Source organism: Anolis carolinensis, chromosome 3, assembly GCF_035594765.1.
Source record: "Anolis carolinensis isolate JA03-04 chromosome 3, rAnoCar3.1.pri, whole genome shotgun sequence".
NCBI classification, from domain to species: Eukaryota; Metazoa; Chordata; class Lepidosauria; order Squamata; family Dactyloidae; genus Anolis; species Anolis carolinensis.
Window position 1 is genome coordinate 88,243,260 of NC_085843.1, and position 10,445 is coordinate 88,253,704.

At 39.6% G+C, this 10,445-nt stretch overlaps 1 protein-coding gene across 1 annotated transcript in view; it reads left to right on the plus strand.

Annotated features, from left to right (window-relative positions):
* tmem47 (transmembrane protein 47) overlaps positions 1 to 10,445 on the plus strand; it is a 55,129-nt gene that overhangs the window by 37,727 nt on the left and 6,957 nt on the right. The gene's annotated exons all lie outside the window — the stretch shown is intronic.

A 10,445-nucleotide genomic window follows, 5' to 3' on the forward strand; every position in this document is an offset into this window, starting at 1 on the left:
TGTTTTAATTCTACCAAAAATCTTACTTTGGGCCGAATTAGTTCCCTAGTCCGAATTTGTTTTGGTCTCCCTTTCCCATATCTCCCCCGCCCCAGAATTACTTCAATGGGGGCTCCTCGGCTGGACAACTCCCCCCCCCATCAGTCTGAACACCCTCCCTTCTAACCGACATCCGACTTAGGCTGGCTTCCAGTAGCAAGGTAGTAGGGCTGGAGGTAGGGCAACAGGACTCCCTTCTTCTGTGCTGGCAAGCAGCAGGTGGTAGCAGCAAGAAGTGTCAAAAAGCAGGTGTTTTAAAGGCCTTCCTCCACCTTCTTCTTTTCCTCCTTACCCCAGAGTAGGAAGGTAGCAGGGCTGGAGGTAGGGCAACAGGACTCCCTTCTTCTGTGCTGGCAAGCAGCAGGTGGTAGCAGCAAGAAGTGTCAAAAAGCAGGTGTTTTAAAGGCCTTCCTCCACCTTCTTCTTTTCCTCCTTACCCCAGAGTAGGAAGATAGCAGGGCTGGAGGTAGGGCAACAGGACTCCCTTCTTCTGTGCTGGCAAGCAGAAGAATTTAAATTTTGTTTCTATTTTCCAATACGCTAGCTGGCAGTGGCTACCCTTCCCAATGTTGTATCATCTGTCATAATCTTGTAAAAAATATTGAAGTAGCTCATTCCTGAGGGGAGGAAACCCCAAGCTTATTGAGAGAAGGTCAGAGGTTGCACAACCTCCTTGTTCCTGACATTTTGGAGTTTCTCTGCTGTACTCTGTCATGGCTATTCTGTTACAGAAGTGTACAATCCCTGGGACCTTGTGTAGCAGTCTTTGCCCCCCCCCCCCCCCCGAGCATTGCCTTTGCTTGATTAGTGTGCAGGACATGGATGAAAAGTAGTGGAAACAGTGTTTGATAGGTATGTTGAAGGTTATCAAGGAATAAAAGAACTTTTCAGTCTGTACTAAAACAAAAAAATAATGAGCTCTACACCTAGCTTTATCATGTAGTCATCATGTAGAATGCTACTGGAACATGGCCATACAGCCCAAAAAAACTCACAGCAACCCAATGATCCCAGCCATGAAAGCCTTCAACAACACAATTTAGAGCAGTGGTTCTCAACCTTTGGGGGTCCCCAGGTGTTTTGGCCTACAATTCCCAGAAATCCCAGTCAGTTTACCAGCTTGTTAGGATTTCTGGGAGTTGAAGGCCAAAACATCTGGGGACCCACAGGTTGAGAACCACTGATTTAGAGATTGTTAACCTCAGCTGTTTGTAAAATCCAGCGAAAGGGCAAGTCATATTTATAACAGTTGATCTTTTTATTGACCTGGAACCTAAAATAAGTGAATTTAAGATAACTCAGAGAAGGAAAGTTAATCCATTTATTTCCAAATCACTACCACCTTGGGTCGATCTTAGACATTTTGCTATGGCTTCTCACTTCAACTACATAAGATGGCTGGATTGGCAATTGAATAATTTTTCAGTACTGGTAGAGAAAATGCTTCTTGCATTGCACTAGAAAGTAGCAGAGTGGCTTGCAGGTGCAAGGTTCACATCCCTGTCCTTCAACAATTTCCTTCCCTACTCTATCATTTACTGCTTGAAGCAATTGCATTCATATTTTTAGATTGTGAGGCTGAAGGCAGATAACTGTTTTTTTCTTGTTCTTTTACTTGGAAAGCATTATGTCCTGTGATGGCACTATATAAATAAATGGTGGTAGTGGTGGTGGTGACGATGATGATGATGACTGATGATAATCCTGCAGCCTGCTGCACCCCATCCCATATTATGTAGAAGTGGGTATGACTTCTCACTGGGAATTTTCAGGAATTTCAAGTGGCTACATGGTTGAGGATGGAATTATGAGCCTCCATAAGCTGAATTATTTTAGGTTCCATTGTATTAATTTGAGTCATCCATGCTAATTATATTTATGACAGTTCTGAACTAAAAATCTAAATGTGTGTAGCTGTCTGTTTAATGTTTTCTGGTTTGGACAGAAAATTATGGGAAATATGCATACTTTACTTAGCTAAAATCCCACTTACTTGGGAATAAGTGTATTTTGACATATTGAGAAGGCCTTTTGTTGTTTATTCATTCAGTCGCTTCCGACTCTTTGTGACCTCATGGACCAGCCCACGCCAGAGCTCCCTGTTGACTGTCGCCATGCCCAGCTCCTTCAAGAACAAGCCAGTCACTTCAAGGATACCATTCATTCATCTTGCCCTTGGTCGGCCCCTCCTCCTTTTTCCTTCCATTTTCCCCAGCATCATTATCTTCTCCAAGCTTTCCTGTCTTCTCATTATGTGGCCAAACTACTTCATCCTTGCCTCTAATATCCTTTCCTCCAGTGAGCAGTCGGGCTTTATTTCCTGGAGTATGGACTGGCTTGATCTTCTTGCGGTCCAAGGCACTCTTCGAATTTTCTTCCAACACCACTGTTCAAAAGTGTCTATCTTCCTTTTCTCAGCCTTCCTTAAAAGTCCAGCTCTCGCATCCATAGGTTACTACGGGGAATACCATTACTTTAACTATGCAGATCTTCGTTGCCAGTGTGATGTCTCTACTCCACTATTTTATCAAAATTGGTCATTGCTCTCCTCCCAAGAAGTAAATGTCTTTTGATTTCCTGGCTGCAGTCTGCATCTGCAGTAATGTTAGCACCTAGAAATACAAAGTCTGTCACTGCCTCCATGTTTTCCCCCTTTATTTGCAGTTATCAGTCAGTCTGGCTGAGAAGGCTTACAACTCAGTAAATAATTCCAGGATTGGACCATAATCAGAAATAATGGAACTAAAATCTATCAAGCACAAATTCTGCTTGTATGCAAAATCAGATTTGGAAGGAAGATCATCATCATCGGCAATCCCTCATGGCCAAGTATTATTGTTTTCTAGAAGTAGAGTCTTGTTGATAGGTCCGTAAGTGACTGTAGAGAAGTAAGAAGAATTATTTTAATACTGCCACAATTTTATAAAGTTGTTGAAAGAAAAAGCTGTATTTTTGGCTGCAGAAAAAACAATATGTGTTTTTTTAAAAAAAATTCAGTTATTCTTCTTGTTCTGTCACGTGCTGGGCCTGTGACTGATTGTCTATTATATAGGACGTACGCTTTACGCCCAGCGGGAAGCCAGGGTGCCTAAAGAAGGGTCATTGAGGAATTTTCCTGAAAATATGGCCTTGAAGTCTTTAAAGAAATAACAAAGTCTTTATTGATGAACAAATAATAAATCTTCAAGGAGTCTTGTCCCACAGGACAGGCAATAGGCTTTGAATAACTGTGAAAACCCTCTTATAACCCCTCCCAGGCTATCTATTATCTGGGCCTAGCTGGTCTGGGACCCACTACTGACTCCAAGTGCGTCTGGTTGTCGAGTGGACCTACCAGCCGAGGCTTTCAGATGTTTCTGTGCTGTTGTTCTGTATCCTGGGACGGTCAATATCCCTGGTGTTCTTTAACCCTGGTGGTCTTTATCCCCGGTGGTCTTGAAATATGAAGCTTTTTACGGGACGAGCTGGTCTACGTCCTATAGATGAGCTTCCTAAGTAAGGCTAACTTAAAAATGGCTCCTTCCCTCCCAGAGCCCTGAACAAGGGGCGGAACCAAACTTAATGGTGATTGACAGGTGGCCTGTCCTATGATTGCAAACTTTTGCAGAAAGAAAATAAAGCTGAAGTTTCTGGTACAGCTGTACCAGCACACTTCTCTCTCCTGAATTTCAGGGGAACATTATTGTGCTCTTATTATTATTGTTTTTTAGAAATAGTGGGTATTCAAATATCTCTGCAGTGAGTAATGTGGTTGGTGCAGCAGTGTATTAAAGAAAACAAGGATGAACCATCAGCTACTTTAAAGCACGAAGTAAAAGGCTTCACTCATTTGAATAAGGATATCTGATTGTGTGGATAATGGAAGGAACTAATAAATAAAAACAGCCCATAGTGGAAATATATGTGAGCATAAACAAACATCAGTAACAATTAAACAGCCTTTAATCATAGTGATACGCTAGTCACATTTTCATTCGTTTCTCCTGTTTTCCTGAATATTCCTGTTGTTTGGTTATATATATAAAAAACCCTCCTGAATAGGCATAAATAATACAAAAGTCACAAGCTCATGAAGGTTGCATTACAGAACATTTGTGAGCATCCGTGATAGCCATTGAAGGCCTGAATTGCTGCCTAGGTGCAGTTAATAAAGGAAAGTCATCGACCCCTATAAAATTTTGATTTCTGTGTTTTATATGGACTCATAGAATCATAGAGTTGGAAGAAACCCCAAGGGCCATCTACTCCAACCTTCTGCCATGCAGGATCACAGTCAAGTAATTCCCGAGAGATGGTTACCCAGCTTCTGTTTAAAAACCTTCAGAGAAGGAGACTCAACCGTACTTGAAGGCAGCATATTCATAATTAGTAAAATAAGTTTCAACAACTTATTTACTAATTTTAACAACACATTTCATCAACAGATTTACACCATACAATCAAAATAATGTATAGTTCCTAAACATTTAAATGACACCTCAGAAAAACAGCAAAAGAAAATGCCAAAAGATAATAACAAAATATTCAAATCACCAAAGCCTGATACTATTATTTAAAAGTTTACTGGCTGAGCTCTTGGGAAATGATTTTTCATTCTGCTGGGACCAATTTCAGACTTTCTCAAGAAACAACATTCTCCAAGGGTGCAAAAAGTACCAAAGGGTGCAAAAAGCACATGTGAACCCCCTGATACAGTTTGTGCCCCAGGACACCATAACAGTTCCCTATAGAGATGGAGAACAGCATGGCCATATTCTAAGTCCAGGTGATATGTTTTTTCACATGTGGATAAAATAACTGATTTCCATTTTGCATCCTGAAGTCAATCCAAGAAGGCCATGAAACATGATGAAGCTGCCCCTTATGGTCTCCAGGGGGTGTATGGAAACTTTTTTGAGCTACAAAAAACATTTTTTTAAATAATCAGCTATATGATGGAGATGGGTATGATGTTTCAAGGTGACCTTAGCTCACCGTTCACAGCCACTGTTCACCCCACCTAAAGCTTAGCTAGGTATGTATCTTAAATTGGAACCAGAAACGAATTGGTTGCCTGTGAAGACACATGTTGCATTCATACTTGTTTGCATTAATGAGCAGGGATGTAACTATTTCACTATGATTGTTCTTTAGGTGAGTATAAAAATTATACAGTTTTCCCATTGTAGGGGAGGGTGGTAGCAAATACTTTGGTTTTCACATATTCTCTTTCAAGAAATTATTCTGTACAGAAATCAGGGTTTTTATGTGCTGAAATCCCATCTTTTGCACACATCCCACTGTTTTCATATTCATGAATGGGGATTTTTGTGCATTCACAATTTTTGTGAGGGAAAAGCAGAAGTATTTTTGAAAATGAACATTTCATGATGTGTGAATTTTGAGCAAAAACTGTACAAAATTCTCACTACTCTGTTTTCTTATGCAACTGGGTTTCCAAAATATCAGAAAATTCCCAATTTCCCCCAGGAAATGATTCTAAATGCCCTAAAGACACCAGATGTCATCTGTCTTGGACACTAGGCAGAGTCAATGCTGGTTAGTACTTGGATGAATGAATACTAGATGCTGTACAATCATTGTTGTTGCAGTTGTTGTGGCTACTCATTTTTATTCATTATTTCTCCTGCCAACAGGACTCAGACAGCTAACAAAACACTAATTAAAAATACAAAATACAATTCAGAAAAACAACTGATGACATCACTTCTGAGCATTTCTTGTCCTGTGAAAGTAATGGAGTTATCACAAGTCACCAAGTGACGTGAAGGCATGCATGAACAGACAAAATGAAGCAAGTGCATTCATTGAAGCATTCATTGAACTGTTCATGTCATTTTCAAGAACAACCATAAAGAATAACCTGCAGTGATCTAGTTTGGCAATTAGCAAGACATGAAAAACATTAGACAGCCCAGAAAACAGGTGGGAAACAATCTCACTTCTCTTTGGCAGTCTTCTGAAACCCTTCTCATTGCCAGAGCTGTCCCAGAGATGTCAGATGCAGTGGCATGTCATGAGCATCCTCAAGTTGCAAAACTGCTAGCACAGTCATTTATACAAAAATAAACCGATCTACTTAATTCCCTTTACAAGGTAAACTGTCTGTTCTGCTTGAACAACAGAAAGGGTTAGCTTCGTGTGATGTATACAGCCCCCAGGCCATTTTTGAAGCCCCAAAGTGCTTCAGTTATTTACCCAAATGCCCATTGCTCTCTTAAGGTTTGGGCTATCCCAGCTTTATTCCACCTGCTTGTTTTCTTCACAATCAGAAGTGAGATCCTGGTTTCTTTTCTATTTGAAAAAAGCTTAAAACAAGCAAGGGAGGGATTAGAGGAAGTGGGGTGGAACAGGATATAGGTGCAAATCTTGAATCACCAATGAAGGATATATATGACCCTGGATTATGGATTGTTATTGCCAACCCTACCATCTAGTTAATCCAGTTGACTATCATCCAGTTAATCTAGATTTCAGAAGAAAAGGGACTGATTTCTCTTAGAATCACATTACACATTCTCCTCTATAGGAAACAATAAAACCATTGCAAACTAAGTATTAAACATCAAATATACAAAATCAACCTGAAAATACGGTTGTACTGAAAGTGCCTGAAAAATGCTAAAGATGTTGAATCAATAGATTTGATCCCTTTTTTCAATAAATCTACTTTAGGTTGAATTAATAGTTGGATTTAATTTACTCTTAACTTATTGGTGTTTAGATGGCTTCCTGATAGAGTCTAGAATACATTATTTTGTACCTAAATGGATTTGATTTTTTTTTTTTTTTTGCTTTGGATGCCTTTTCAAAGATGTAATTCGTAACTCGAGTTACAGCCATTCTACTTGAGTTTCATGGTTTTGGACAGTTTAAATGTCTGAAATTGAAAACCCATTGTTAGTTTTGTACTTCACACTGTTTATTCCACATTCAAATTATTTCTAAACATTGTGCCGGGGTGACTACATAGAATAGTATATTAAAATTGTGGGTGTCATACCAGAATGTTTGGATTTTTTATCATATATGAAAGTGAATCTTGGCCAAAACAAATATCTTAATATTATAAATGATCATGGCACTTTCATTACATAGAAATTATCAGAATGAAAATGCTATATGTCAGATATAGGTATGATGACAAATATTAATCATGATTTGACTTGGAAGTTTATGTATTTAATACACAATTTCATATGAATTCTGTTATAATTAGGTTCTAAGTAATATTATTTATCATCGAGAATCAAACAGGTTCAATGAGCTTTCCTGGATTACATTTCATCATTACCTTTTAAAGGTCCATTATGATCTATTTATAGACACCATTAGTTTAGTTATCTGTGTAGTATTATAACTGAGTGGTCTGTACAAAAAGAAAAAAGAAAACCTTTCCTTTTTAATTTTGTCATCATCATCATAGGCTATCATTTGTCGCCGAGTATGATTGTCTTCCAAGGGTAGAGTCTTGGTGGTGGATCCGTAAGTGATTGTGGAAAGCTATTCTGGATCTGCATGGTCTTTTGCAGTGGGGACATTTCCAGATGGAAGGCAGTCCCAACAAGGGTTTGCTTGATGAGTCTTCCTCTTGGCATGTTTCTCCCTTTTGCTCTCTATGTGTGCCTCTTCAAAATCCATAGCACTATTTGTAACAGCTGACCTCCAGCTAAAACACTTGTGGGCCAGGGCTTCCCAGTGCCTATTCCACATTTTTAAAGGTTAGTTTTAAGCTCATCTTTAAATCTCTTTTGTTGCCCACCAACATTCCATTTTCCATTCTTGAGCTGAGAGTAGAGTAACTGCTTTGGAAGATGGTGATTGGGCATTTAGATAACGTAGCAAGTCCAGTGAAATTGATAGTGGAGAATCATCACTTCAGTGCTGGTGGTCTTTGCTTCTTCTAGAACATTGAAATTTGTCTGTTTGTCTTCCCAAGAGATTTGCAGGATTTTTTTCACAAGCAATGCTGATGGAATATTTCCAGAAGTTGAAAATATTATATTATATTATATTTATTTGTTTGTTTGTTTCCTATAAAAAGCATTGCATAAATAAGTATAAAACTGATAAAATAGAGGGAGCACAAGTGGCTAAATAATTTTAGGCCAAAAATAACCAACAGAGACTACATTGCCTGTAGCTTTGAACAATTATTCCTTTCTGCATGAGGCAGGGCATTGTGGGCAAGCATACAGATGTGAAGTTGTTTGCTCTGCTCCACAGTCACACAAAGTGGAGGATTATTCTAGGTACTGTCATTTTGCCAGGTTGTCTTTTGATCTGCCCACTCCACTTCTGAGTCTGTTCAGGGACTTCCAAGTTGCATATTTTTGGTTTGTCCCTGGAGGTAGACCCTTGTTGGGGGGGGGGGGGTGGGTATCCATTTGGAATTTCCTGGTTGCTGCCCAGAGGAATACTTTTGTTGTTGCTGGGGAAACATTAAGAGGAGTGGTGGTTCTCATGAAGCTTTTCCTTTATTTAAGTCTACTGGGAGGAGGCTGCTAGACATGCAGTGGATGGCTTTCACGGTGTTCAACCTTATTTCTTTCACAGTTAGCAACAACTTCCCATTGCACATTGGGGAGGAGGACAATGCCAGCTAGCTTATAGAGTCAGTGCTATATTTACGTGCTTCACATGAACAGACTTTGTGCCAAACAGGGCAGGCATACTAAGCAGTTGCGTAAGTCAAGGCAAGAGCTGATGTTTTTATTAATTTGGGGTCTGCACCCCATGTGCTGCCAGTAACTTTCCACAGGATGTTATTGCATGAAACTACTTTGTGCTTGGTGTTCATACAGTGTTTCCTAAATGGTAATGTTTGATTGAAGGTGACACTGAGATAGTTAGGATGGGAACAGTGTTCGAGCTCTTAATTTCCTGTTGGTTTCACAGTTACATAAGTGGAAAGTACACACTTGTGTCTTGGCAGGGTTAGGTTTCAGGTGGTTATCTTTGTAGTAGCTGGAGAGATCTTTTGGGCCATTGGTAAGTTGAAAACATTACATAATGTGAGGTCAGACCTATCTGAAAGACCCTGTCTCTCCATATGAATTGTCTGAACTTTAACTTCTTTGGGGAAGAATTTGTCTCAGTTCCATACTTGCCCAATATATTTGAAGAGCACAGAAAAAAGGGCCTTTTCGGTAGCTGCACCCAGATTGTGGAGTTGCTTCCAAGGGAAATTTGGTTGGTCTCCTCTTCATTGTCGGTCTACTCTCGGGCAAAAAATAAATCTCATTCAGGCATGTTTGGGCAACAATTCCCTGCTGAGGAAAGTGATTTTAAGGAGAGAAGTATTGAAAATAGAGGTCATTGCTTCTTTTAGATTCTCCTGGCATGGACTAAGCCAGAGGTTCTCAAAATTTTTAAGCAGGCTGGTTCATGGTTCTTCAGGCTGTTGCCGGAGGGGGGGGGGGGTCCATGAAAGAACAATGCAATATTTAAAATGAAGAATTTTAGCCAACATAAACCTTCCAATATTTCAATTGAAAGTGTGGGCCTGCTTCTGGCTGATGAGATAGTCAAGTTAATTAGGATTGTTGTTGTTGTATGCCTTCAAGTCATTTCAGACCTGGGGTAACCCTGAGTCTAAAGGTTAGGGTGGGTGCCAGGTAAATGACTTTGGAGGAGCACATCTGGCCCACAGGCCTTAGTTTGAGGACTCCTGGACTAAGCTGTTGTCTTTTTGCCAATCTACTGAGAAAATGGAATGGTTCCTTTTTGATAATAGTTAATAATGTAAAATAGTTTTTTATGAAAAAAGAAGCCATCCCCTTCTCTAAGTAGAGTAGTGCCTTTTTGAATGCCTGGGTAGGAAAATGGTGGTGGTGGTGGAAGTCAGGGATGGCTGCCCCCCTAAGAGCCAGTGTAGATGCTTTCCTCTCTCTATTGAATAACCCTTAATTTATCCACAAGTCATATCAAAATGAATAATTTTTACATCAAAACCTGCTCTTAGGTTACGCATGAGGTTAACTTATACAGAAGTGTGTAGGGTACTATGCCTTGAGGAGATAAATGGTTGTATGCTTTTAAAAAGTGTTTTAATTGCTGAATTTACCTTGTTTTAATGACTTGGTTGTTTTTTTTTCTTTTTACTTGTTTCTATTTTTCTTTTTTAGTATTCTGTCGAGAATTTACTTAAAACTTGACCAAAAGCCCCTCTCATCTTTGAAGCCTGGTTTTTACTTTGTTTTTCATGGTGATGTGTTGGAATATGCTTAAACAATATTATTCATGAGCAAGATTACTACCCTTTAGATCAGTGGTTCTCAATCTGGGCTCCCCAGATGTTTTTGGCCTTCAACTCCCAGAAATCCTAACAGCTTGTAAACTGGCTGGGATTTCTGGGAGTTGTAGGCCAAAAACCTCTGGGGAGATCAGTTTGAGAACTACTTTTT